The sequence below is a fragment of the Bactrocera dorsalis genome, chromosome 4 (genome assembly GCF_023373825.1).
Source record: "Bactrocera dorsalis isolate Fly_Bdor chromosome 4, ASM2337382v1, whole genome shotgun sequence".
NCBI classification, from domain to species: Eukaryota; Metazoa; Arthropoda; class Insecta; order Diptera; family Tephritidae; genus Bactrocera; species Bactrocera dorsalis.
The window spans coordinates 63,163,770-63,176,912 of record NC_064306.1 but is presented as its reverse complement, the minus strand read 5'-3'; positions in this window follow the sequence as shown (position 1 = coordinate 63,176,912).

Below are 13,143 nucleotides of genomic sequence, written 5' to 3'. Positions count from 1 at the left end.
AAAATATTTATAATTTTAAGGTTTTGCTGACATTGAAAACCTAAAATATTGACCCAACTAACAACATTGAAAAGTCAAAGAACTATCGGACATATTTGATTAATTTTGGACGCGTATCTTGATCCAACAATTTGAAGCTTCTACAAGTTTTGAGTCACCTACTCATCAAGGTAAATTCGAAGCTTCATGTTGGAAGTTTATACTTCGGCGGACGGAGGGGTAAAACAAATTCTCCTTATCACATCATCTTTAAAACTTTGTTCACTATTTTTTTTTTTTTTTTTTTTAATCTTTACCTTCAGAGAGCTTTACAATACACGAAGGCATGAGCCATTTTTCATATCTCTTTCAAACCCTTTTGGTGTCACCTTCAGTTCTCTATAGATACCAAAGATTAAAGTTTTAGAGGCATGCTTGCAGTGCCATTTGTGTCGAAGTTTGATCTTCTCCTGTATATAGTTTAATTCGGGTGCTTTGAGATTTGAGACATCTACTACTATGAGCAGAGAATAATAAGACTTTATTCATTACATTAAAATCAGTTTGCGGCACGATATTGGTTGGCAATTTGGTAAAGAACTCGCAAAGAATCAATGCAGTATGCGACGGTGCAGTATCGTGATGCATAAACCAAGAGTTGTCGATCCATAAAACCACTATTTACGAATAGCTTCGCGCGAACGATGCAAAAAACTCAAGTAGTATTTCTTCTTGACAGTTCGGCTGGTCGGAAGAAGTTCGGAGTACACCACACCTCGATAATCGAAGAAAACTGTCAACATAACTTTGATTTTTGACCTGCTTTGAGGTGGTTTTTTGGTTCAGCCTTGCCATGAAATTCGGTCGATTGATCGTCTGTTTCTGGGTCTTAAGCAAAAATCGAAGACTCATCGTCAGTAACACTATGTTTCACTATGCCAGTAGTCGAAAAGCATGGTTCCGCGCACGTACACGCGACGCTGATTTTCGTAAAAAATGTGTAATTTGGACCCAATCTTGTCTTCACTTTTTTTAGGGACAAATGATAATTCAAATGGTTTTCACTGAACTTTCTTATATTCCAACGTCGACAGTAAGTTCTTTGACTGGTAATTGTCGAAATCCAAGCACCAATTCTTTTATTTTATCGTTAAAAGCACATGCTCGCGACAAACAATTATTACCGAACACCTTTTCCAACATTCAGAACGTTGTGGGACAAAATTTGATTCTGCACACGAAATTTAATGGAACTTCTTTTTTGAATAATTTTACTCATCGTAAAAATCGCTGAAAGTAATTTACCATGTACATACATATGTGTGAAGAAACGTTTACTATTTATAATAAGCAACCTCTAATATCACAGTCGCAAAATGATTGTTAACGAATGTTATTTTCTACCATCACTCCGAACTCTCTGGAACTCCATTGTATTCGTTCATAAGGAGGAGAAAAAATTAACGCGCTCCGACTTGAAATCGGAGGGGTTATAAGTTATTAAAAATGTCTCGTATGAGCAGTGAGCTTACTAACAAGATTCATGTTCCTTCCCTTATCCCTTGAAATTTAAATTTATTTTTTATAATTGTACCCTGAACACGTTAATTTAAGCTAGCTACTGTGCTTGTAATTTCCACAGGGAAATGTCGGAGATCGTATAAAATATACGAGTATGTATAAATGGAAAGTGTGATGTCATGCCGTCTGTCTATATATACGCGACATAGTCTTTAAATTTTTCAGATATGGCTCTAAAATTTAGACCACCTTCTTTTCTCCTTTAGAAACTGCTCATTCGTCGGAAACACCGATATCGGACAACAATAGCATGTAGCTGCCATATAAACTGAACAATCGGAACTAAGATTAAGATTTTTCATAACCTTTTATGTTATAAGAAATGTACCTGTGAAGTGTCTTATAGCCAATGAAAAATATCATTGAATAATGGGTTTCTCCAGGCTGTGAAGAAGGCAAATAAAAATGCGCTGAACATGTCTATTAGATATCGAACAGCTGTTGTAAGTACGTATGCATGGTAGCCACCTGTTCTGTGTTGTAATAAATTTGAAAGAAAGGGGAGAAAGGCCATTGCTACTTCCGTTTCCACAATATGAGAATGATATAAATGGTGCATAGTAAAATTAATTAAACGTTTAATAGTTTACAGTAAATTATAATTTTTTTGGAAATTTTTAGTAAACACATACTAATTAATTTGGATAGTTGAACCTATGAAGTCCTTTGTGAGACGTTCTTTTCGTATTCGCTTAAGCGCTTACTAAGGCTAGAGCTCTGCTTGTTATGCTAAGAACAATTTTTTAGGGTATTTGGAATTAACTTTCGTAGAGAAAGTGTTGAAAACCTAGTTAAAGTACTTAGCTGCCCACAATTACAGAACGAAATTTTCGTTTAATTTGAAAACCGAGTAGAAAATGTATTTTTAAGATGGAAAAAACCAACGAGTTGCCAAACGTTGAAAAAAATACAAAATAAAATATTATTAATATCGCTCATATTTTAGGATACTTTTTTAATATTCGAAACATTAAACAAGCTATTTATCGCTCACGCACCGCCCCCGCCCATAACATCCTTAATAGCTTTCCCATAAAAAACAGAAAACATTTGTATTGCCTGTTTAACAGTAATTTTATCGCTTCAGCAATTTTCTCCTCTCTTTATAGACTTTTTTGTAGCTCATTACTTAATTACTAACCAATCAATGCGAAAGTGGCTGTAGAAATTTCCAAAAGGAAAAATATCCAGCGCACACATATGTTTTATTTACAACAACAACACTTTGACATTGACATTTAAATTGTTGGCGCAGGCGTTGCATGAATGACATTTGAATGAAAAACGGCAACTTCCGCTTCAAATGGTGTGGACACCGTTGCGCATGCGCAGTGAACTTGCGCAATTAGTGCTCATTAAAATTGTTCCGCCACAACATGCCAGCCACTTGCTAGCTGGGGCGACTGTTAACAAAACAGTTTAAACCAATAACAACAACAACACTGAAAAATAGTTAACGTGAAGTTCAACACCGTTTTTAGGAAGTCTTCATTTAGGCCACAAACAAAGGAGTGCTAGAAAGCGAGGGCGACTTGTTGGCTCTGAAGAGAGCGCCTAATCGCATACAAACATATGAGCTATGACGTACACCACTTGTGTGGAAAATTGAATTGCAGCGTTGACCGCCGTTAGGGTTGATCGCGTGGTCGATAGCTTGGCCAGCCGGTTGGCAGTTGGTGTTGGCCGATTTTATGGTTGGTTTCTTGGTCGTTTGATTGGCATGTGAGGCTCGGTCATGCACGATGGTCATTGACTGTGACAACTGCTGTCGCGAGGTCGTCAAGTGATATGTGTCAGTTGAACTGATCGTTTAATGGGCACTTTTTGTATTCAAATTTACGGGGGAGTATGGAAAAGTTTACATATACATATGTATGCATATGATATAGTAACTTTATGTGGAGGATCAAATTTTATATTCTTGTAATGAGAATGATCCTTCTTATTAAGAAATCAAACTCAAAATACTCCTTTCGTACTAGAAAAAAATGGTTGAATCTTCATCACAATAATCCTTATTCACATATATATCATAAATAACATATACGAGTATTATTAGAAGAATACGTTGCAAATAAAGTCTGTGGCCCATAATATGTAGTTATAATTGGAAGGGTTTTATGTAATTTCAATTCCCAAGTTTATGAATTACATTTACTATAAGATAAAACTAGAAAAATTGTTAACTCCAGTTGTACAAAAGTTACTCCAGTAATAACCTTCACAAATATAATATAAAAATTTCCTTACAAGAACTTTGATCGATAATGTTGAAATACAGCTACATACTTTAGATAGTCGATCGGAAGTTTTTTTCGGAGATTATAACGTTACCTTGAACAGTAAATTATTGAAAGAGGGTTGAGAAGACGACGAACCACGTCCAGGACAGCCATCAACATCAACTGATGAACAACAAGTCAATAAAATAAAGGAATTTATGCTTGAGAATCGACGATTTTCAATTAGAGATCCTACTGGCATCGTTGAAATATCGGAAGAATCAGTGAAAACCATTTTGAAAGATCATGTGGGCCTAACAAAATTGAAAGCATGATTGGTTCCAAATCACTCAATCTTTTCATCTAAACAACGTCACGTTAACGTCTGTGAAACAATGCTTTCCGACTACCAGGATGCCATGAAACCTATTACGAGGGCTGCTATATATATTTCTGGCCTAATAATGAAAATAGGCATATTTATCAACGAAAATGGTTTTTTTTTGTTTTTTTTTTTTGTATTTCCTTTGATTTGGCTCGTCTTGGAAGACTCACACGGTCGATGGCTGTTTTGTTTCGGGCTCATACGCATAGATCCATGATTTGTCACCTATGACGATCTTATAAACGTCTTTTGAAGCACCGCGATTCTATTTTTTCAGCATTTCTTTACACCAATCCACACGAGCCTTTTTTTGAGCGATTGTGCGGGATCCAACGAGAACAAACCTACGGCCTTACGGCCAGGTGTTCATGCAATATCGAATGTATGCTGGTGTATGCATAGGCATGCCTCTATCTGAAGGTATATTACATGACGGTCTTGCATTATCAGATCACGTACGGCATCGATGTTTTGTGGCACAACGGCTGTTTTTGGACGACCTTGACGGAATTCGTCTTTGAGCAAGCGTCGGCCACGATTGAATTCGTTGTAACAGTTTTTCACAGTGTTATAGGATGGTGCTTCATAGCCATACAAAGATTTTAGTTCATCGATGCACTCTCGTCGTGATAATCCACGTCGAAAGTTGTGAAAAATGATCGCACGAAAATGTTCACGAGTTAATTCCATTTTTTGGCCGAGATGAATTTTTTAATTACCTGTAAATAAAACAATTCACGATTAAATGACAAAATGTTCTGAGTGATGTTATACTAAAAAATGTCAAACTTTCCAATGGAAATGTCAGATTGCACCTGGCAACACTCAGTGTTGCCTAGGCCAGAAATATATATAGCAGCCCTCGTATACTATATGTAAGCATACCATAAAGATAAGCCGTGAATAGGCGCCTAACAACCGACGAGCGCAAAAAGAAGCGAAACACATATCTACTCATCGAGACTAGACTAGCAAAAGCTATAGGATGCGGCAGATAAAGGTAGTTGGACATATGGAATGTACCGGACAGACAACACGATGAGACAGACTTCTATTCAACGCAGTCCTTATCGGGCCATGGCTCCTTCAGGGAATACCTGCTCAAATTTTACCACGCTGATGAATATTCCTTTTGCGGAAATGCCGCAGAAAACGCAAATCACATCTTTTTCTCCTGCTCAAGGTATGTGGCGGAAAAAACCACCATAGAAGAACTGTCGCAAAAGCGCTACAAGAACTAAGAATGATAGAAAGACAGCGGATAATCATGAGACCACATGAATAACCCTGAAGAAAGGGTGTGAGGAGGCATTTATCGCGCAGTTTGATTCTGCGAAGTAGTGTTTAAGGGCAGACCTGCACGTCCAAATACAGCAGCCGGTGTTAAGGGTTAATCGAAGACCTGGCATTACCAGAACCGAAGACTACATTATTTTAATTACATTTCCAAATAGTAATTATAAGCCATATTTTAGCAGGGAAGCCTACAATCATTCAAACCCCATCATTCAAACCCATTATTTACCACGCCAACAAACAACGAATAGTCACGACTTTTAACCATCAACGTCAGCGAATATAATTGACCTGCTATAGAAGCCACGAAGGCACATTTACCTAAGCATGTCTGCCTAACCCATTGAAATTATCCTTTTTACTTTACACTTCGGTTAACTCTTTTTCAACGAAAAACTCTCGGACAGCGGACTGGCGAATTTTAGCCTTGACAAAGAACAACTATCCATTACCTATAATGGAAAGAGGAACACGAAAATAGCAAAGACATAATGCGAAAGAGTTAAAAAAGAGTTAAAAAATGCACTGCTTTTTACGCTTTGAAAATCGTTTTGTGCGCTCGCCACCAAAACAAAGCGCTGCAACTCACACACTCCTCTACACACGCTCTCGCGCTCTATGCACGGCCTTGCGCTCGTTTTTTATGTGTTTTATGTGTCACAGCCGAGTAATTGTCACAATTGTCACGACAATTCTTGGTAGCTGAGAATGCGCTTTGTCATTTAGCATAACACATTTGTCTGGGGGTTAACCCCTTTGCTTTGGCGAAATCCTTTTTTAAGCGTTACTTAGCAGTAAAACGATTTTTTAACGTGTCCTCTGTGTGTTGTTTCCTATTTTCGTGCGTTTTTTGTTCGCTTTTTTGTCTTTGCGCTCTTGTCATCTATATTCTATACTCGAGGACATCGCACACAATCGTCCGATTGAGTAGCGTGTTTCAGCAGTTCGGCCGTTGTATTTAGTGAAGACAATTGCAAATTGTATTTGTAGGTCAGTGGTGATGGCGTGGCAAACGAGTATTTTGGGAAGTCATAAAAAGGATTTCGCGCACAAAGCGGCCGATTCATAAAAAAAACACACAAAGCATGCTTGTGAAAAGCAAAGCAAAAGTGCGAACAAGGCAAGTAGCAGCAAGCGGGAAGGGTTAAAAAATGGACTTCAACTAATTTTTTCGATATTGGAGTTGTTGGGTGCTGCGCGTTAATGGTTTTTTAGTGGCCGCAGCGCTGTGACCGATCGCCCAAACAAACGACCGACCAATGCAATAAAACAATAAATCTATAAATAATGGAAATGCAAACCGTAACAGGCAATAAATATTGGAAAACTGCGAGAAAAATGTTTACTTCCGTGCAGAGACGTCTAAATTGCTGACGCGCTTCGGCAGTCGAACAGCAACCGACCGCTGTTCTAGGCAACTGAGAGCGCGGCGCGTGAAGGCTATTTGACGCGCGCCCTGTAACTGTTTGACACATTTTGTTGTAGTCTACTATGCGCTCAGTTTTTTGTTGTAACTCGCCTGTTCTGTTCTCTTTTTATGCCTGTAACGCACCAATTTCCACATAATTACAACAACAATGACTTGTAGCTGCCATTGTATTGTGGGTGAACCGCTGTGAGCTCGCTATTTAGAGCGAAAAGGATTGAGCCTGCTTGTGCCACAAGCCATAAAAATGAGTGTTCCAAAAATGTAGAGAATCTTTTATGAGTTTTGAAAGGACATGACTTTGATTTTTTCAGCGAATGCCCTGAAGACCGCACGACCAATACGCGGAAATGCGTTTTATTGTGTTGTTGGAACAATTAGAAAAAATGGTTTTGGAAATTTTTTCAAATAAAAATGTTTTCGATTTTTTTTTAATTGTTTTTCGAATAAAAATGTTTTGAAATTTTTTTAAAATTTTTTTCTGTTTTTTTTTTTTACTTTTGAACACCAAATTAAAAATCGATTTTGTGTTTTCGGAAAACGCATTTTTGGTTTGACTTGCTTTCCACGCATAAATTTCCATTTCTTGCTTAAAACCGCTTGCGCTTTAACTTCTGGCGCGTTGGGCGGGTTTGACTTTATGCCTTCGAGGTTAGCCGCGTTCCAACAAATTTTAACTGCCGCGCCGCATGTGTTCCAACTCTAGTTTTTGGTTACGCTTTGTTTTGGATTTGAATAAAATTGCCATTAACCCGTTGGCCGCCGCCAGCGCGCTTACCGCCACCGTGGCACATACTTTGTGCGCGCGCATATACAATTTTATTATTATTGCTGTTGTTGTTGCATTTTAATAATTTCTCTTAATTTTCTCACCATATGACGTTAGTCTGGCGTCTGTCGTAAATGTCACAATAAGTCAAAATTTGGGTTACCCGACCGCCGCGGCCACCAACGCCACTGTCGCCGCTTACTAACCGCGCGTTCCGCGCATCAAACGCGGCCTTTGATCGCTTTGATCTGCTGCGCGGCGGCTTTCTATATCTCAATTAGGAAATTATGACAGTTGCTTGAGCTTCACAGCGCGTTATCGGTCTGGCATTCAATGCAATTAGACGCATATTTACATATATTAAGCGCTGCCGTTTTCACTAAGTGCTCGATCGTAAACGCGCATTTCAATCTGCTGTCGATCAGCGTTTAATCCAACGAACGTCTATACGCGGCTGATCCCCACTGTTTTACTTTGCATCCGCTGCGCCTTTGTCTCTTCATGCCAACAGTTGGCTATCCACTTGTCTCGGCGCGCACATCTTGTTTGTTGTGCGTATCAGCGGCTTGATCTGCTTTTCCCAGGCTTATCAGCTACCTGATCGTCGCGCTGATCGTGATTAGTTCCGTGTGCGCATTTTCCCCCGCGCAATTGCGGTGGATTTCTATGTCAGACAGGTCATTGAGTGTGGTTGCTTTTTGATCACTGATCGCATCGCGTTCGATTCACCGCCGCCAGACACATGTTTTCACTGATCGTAAACGCATTCACTAATAGCCGCTCATAACGTGCCCCAACCATCATATCACCATATCAGGTGCACCATTTCTATGTTAATCAAGTTGTTGAATTTCTGATTTCTAATTGATTTCGCTGTGCGGCGCAGAGTGAATGAAGACATCAAATATCACGCTGATCCAACTTCTTATGAGGCTCGACGAATTGATGAAGCGTTAAGTGTCGGTGCGACTTGGTGGTCAACAGCTGGTTGCTTTGGGGATATGGTTAATCGCTGTTGGCATTTGGAAACGTTGGCGCTGAAGGCGGTTAGAGAAAAGTAATTGAATATAAATGGTTTTGATTGGAACGAAATCTCCTGGTTACGGTTTTTCGACATTTTTCTCAGGCATTGTGAAATTATAGAACAAATATATTTTTTGTATTTTACTTCTCATATCACAAGGAAAGTAAACTGAAGAGAATGAGTATATTTTTTCAACATCTTTTACATGCTCTTTATATTTAAAAGTTCGAAGTCGATTTATTTTTAAAGCTTTCTCCTCGTTCGTTTCGCCACTCTTTAAGCGTTGGTGGTTCGAAATACGTCGATTGTCAGTTTCACAACTGTTTATCCAAATATTTCAAGGTTTTGTTGTCCGAATCCGAGATTTGTGAAAACATTATTCAAGAGAGTGAAAGTAAAAAATGGAACTCCGTTGAAATAGAATCAGATATGCGATTCTCGCTTCAACTTGAGTTCTACGTCTGCAATGAGTAGTGATTTGCCTCCAAGTACACCATTCACTTAGAAGGAGTCGGTGAAGGTGTTAATGGTTCCACTGTGAATGACGGCCAATGGTTGTCGGAAGTTAGTTGCAGCCAAAGTCTGGTCGGCGTATGTCGTCGACGTAGTTGAGGAATGACCTCTTGATGCTCCTAGGAGGCGGTTCCGCTCCAAGCAGGTGACTACAGGGATAATTTCTGCGAAAGGAACTACGTGGAGAGGAGTTAACTATGCTCTTTAACTGGGAGGTTAGAGATCAAGAGGCATCCTGTCATAGTCTGAAGTGCAGAGTTTTGCCAAGTTTGGAGCTTCCTCGTCTGCGTTTCACTGCATCCAGGCTACCATATTGGTACGGCTTGTATAAGGACCGGCAGGCCGATTGCCTTGTATGTTGCCAAGAATGCTTTTTTGTCCTTTCCCCATGTGCTGCTGGCCAGCAACTTGAGGATTTTGTTGCGGCTCTGCATTTTGGCGATAATTGCGGTCGCGTGAGGAGTGAAGGAGCACAGACTGTCGAAAGCCACACCTAAAATTTTAGGGCTATTGACAGTGAGAATCCTAAGGCCACCGACTGCAATATTAAGGTCAAGTCTGTACTCCTTCGTTCAGTTTGTGAATATGGTCGCTGTGGATTTAGTGGGGGAGAGTGTTTGGTTCCGTACAGCCAGCAAGCGAGAAAGGTCGGAGAAATAGCCCTTAACTTTTGAGCATATGCCATCGATTCCATTGCCCGACATCATTATCGTAAGTCATCAGCGTACGAGGTGATAGAAATTCCCTCTGGTGATTGAGAGAATTTCGAGATATACTTGTAGAAGTTAAACAAAACGGGGAGAGGACACCACACTGCGGAGCCCCTTGTTTAATTCTTTTCAGTTTTGAATTTATATTTCAAAATAGTACGGATGATTGACGACCGCTCAGGTAGTTCCGTGGCCCACCTATTCAGTCCTGGAGGGAGCGTAGATTTTTCGACAGCTTCTAGTAGCGTTCGCAGACAATCACAAATGTCTGTATCAAACGGGATTTAGAGATAAAATCGTGTTCCATATTTTCGGCATTGAGGAGCGGAACTCGAACTATGAGAACTCTAGATTTAATCCTAAAATGTTTTTTCTTGTCTAGTAAGTTCGCGATTTTGTAATGGGATTTTGGTACTGGCTTTAAGAACTCTAGATTTAATTTTAGAGGATTATATATTGTTTTGTAAAATTGAGATTCGAAATTTCAATACTGCCTTTAAGATTTCTAGATTTAATCCCAGAAAGATATGTGTTGCTTCGTATATTTGAGATTGTGTTACGGAATTTCGGTATTTGTTTTAAGAACTCTATTAGGAAATCTAGGTGGTTTCTTCATTTCGGAATTGAAATTCATGATTTCAGTATAGGTTCGGGTTTCGAGACTTCGGTATTGGCTGTAATAACTCTAGATTTGATCATAGATTATTATTTTTGATTCCGCATTTTCGGGATTACAATTCGGAATTTCGGGACTGACTTTAAGAACTCCTGATTTAGTCATAGGTAGTTATTTCATGTTCCTTAAGTTTCGGGATTTCGGTACTAACTTCAATATCTCTGTATTTAATCCTAGAAGGTTATATCTTGTTTTGTAAGTTCGGGTTTGCGTAGAGCGATTCCGGTAGTGATTTTAATAGCTTCAGATTTCTTCAGATATAGTTATTTCTGGTTCCAACTTTTCGGGATAAAAATTCGGGGTTTTGGTATAGACTTTAATAACTCTAGGTTTAATCATAAAAAGATATTGCATGTTCCATAAGTTCGGGATTGTGTTTCGGGATTTCGATTTTGACATTCGGGATTTCGGTACTGACTACAAGAGCTCCTGATTAAATAATAGATGGTTATTTCATGCTCCATAAGTTCGGGATTAGGTTTCGGGATTTCGATATTGACTTTCGGGATTTCGAGGTTTGACATTTCTGTTAATAAATGCTGTTTTAACTACAAATTATGCAACTGCAACTTCCGAGAAGAGCGTTAAATAACCGAAAAGATGAAATCAAACAAGTAAAGGATTTTAAACAGCAAGAATACCCTTTCGCTAATTAATTATATAAAACAAGAATAAAAATTAAGCAAACAGTTAAATGGATTAAGAAAACTGTGTACATGAAAAACGTATACATAAATATTAAAATTGTTATATTGATTAATGAATTCGCTGGAAAACCACCACTGTGGCGTTGCGCGCCAAGACGTGACTTGGAGTTGAGGCGCAGCCTTTTGAATAGGTGCAACGCGCCACTGGCTACTCGCTGGATATGTAAATTTTCCAAAATTCAAGGCATTTTCACGTTGATTTGTGATGTTTGCGCTGGCAAGTGATTCCTAGAAGCCAAAATATCAACAACGAGCAAATAACAAAAAGAGTAGCCTTTAACGACGCGGAAACCCTTTCAGGTCCATTCAGCCCTTACACGATATTTGTGCAGGAATTCTTCATTATGTGCCGCATTTTAGCATCCGCTTTCCGCTCGTCCATGTGACCAGTGACCAGAATATTTACACACAAAAACGCAACAACTCTCCTTGTATGTGTGTGCGTGAATTTGTTTGTGTTTACGGACTGGACTGCTGCAAACCCCTTTTAATGGTGCTGCCGTTTGCGGTGATGTTGGTTTTTCGCGGCCTAATAAAAAACAACAAAACACCAATGCGAACGGGTTTATTGTGGCCGGTGCTGAATTTCCGAGCATTTCCGAGAATTTGGTCAGTGCATTGGCAGCAACAACAGGCACAGCCGCACTGGTCTTTTGTTGCACCGAACAATCCTTTCTGCGTTGGCTGCTTTTGGTGGCATTACTAGCTAATATAAACACACACACATGCATATACAATTACACATACACATATACTACTATTTGCTCATGTTTGCCTATTTGTTTTTGTAGGCTTTGTGCTGCTTTTCGTCGACTTCGCATGGGTGTGATGTTTGTCCTTTTACGTCAAACTCGTACAAACAGAACGAAACACGCATACACCTTGCCTTGCACTTGCAACAGGCTCACATACATATGTATGTGCCGCACTCTTGCATATTTGTATATATAAGTATGCGTGTGTGTGTGTGGCGTCGCTCGCATTAATTGCGTTGCTACTTTGCATCAATAAGTCCGCTGAAACCAGAGAAAAACGGCCTTTGTTGTGGAGAACCGAACATAAAGTCGCACAAAGCCAGCCGAACTTGACCGATTGCGTTGGTGGTCCAATTTTTTTTCCACTCTACTCTTTCAGTCGGCTAAACAAAAAAATTAATAGCAATGCTTTATTCTTGCATTTCGGCTTGAAACGTGTTTGGCGGCAGCAAATGCCATTTAACTAATTAGCTCTACACAAATAGCCAAACACACACATACAGACACAGCGATTTCGTAAGAAAACTAGTTAGAATTTTGGAATTTTATATTAGTTGTAGTACATGGCTGTTGATAATCCCTTTTTTTCCTATATTAAGTTTGTCAATGCTCTTTGCAACATTTTATTTTTATAGGTGGCAACTCCGTTTTTCAAAAATTATTATTTTTTTAGTTTTATTAGGTTTTTCGGCCCATTTAGAAAGTTTTAATTTAAATAGGTGGCAGCACCATTTTTTATTTTTATAGGTGGCAACCCCGTTTTTCTAAAAACATTTTTTTGGACTCTATTAAGTTTTTCGACACCTTTAACATATTTTATTTAAAAAGATGGCAACACCGTTTTTTGCAAAATCAAATTTTTAGACTTCTATTAAGTATTTCGAACGCATTTAGCAAATTTTGACTCAAATAGGTTGCAGCCACTTCTTTAAAGTTATATTAAATGTGTATGTACATATTTAAATATATGGCAACACTATTTTTAGAAAATATTTTTTTTTTTTTGTATTATACTACTCTACACACAAGTATTTCGAATGGAGTACCGCAAGGCTCGGTTCTAAGCCACCTTCTATGGAACCTAATATATGATGGAATGT